Raw genomic sequence first — 273 nt, forward strand, 5'->3', positions numbered from 1 at the left:
GGACACGGGTGGCGACGGCCACGACAAATCGAAAAATCGACGAACCGAACGATCACCCGAAAACTTGCCCACCACTCGGCTCTGACACATGCACACGCACTGTCACTCGCGCGACCGGCCTTTCATCTTGCGCGGCTGCCTCTTGCGGATCCTTTTCATGGTGGTTGGCCGATTCGCGTTCACCGAACGGGGGCAAATGAGGAAACGGGGAACTCGTACGAGTCCGGAATCGGTTGGATCACGAGGTGGCACGAGCACGGGCCACGGCGGCGG

The sequence above is a fragment of the Bombus impatiens genome, unplaced genomic scaffold (genome assembly GCF_000188095.3).
Source record: "Bombus impatiens unplaced genomic scaffold, BIMP_2.2 scf_1275, whole genome shotgun sequence".
NCBI classification, from domain to species: Eukaryota; Metazoa; Arthropoda; class Insecta; order Hymenoptera; family Apidae; genus Bombus; species Bombus impatiens.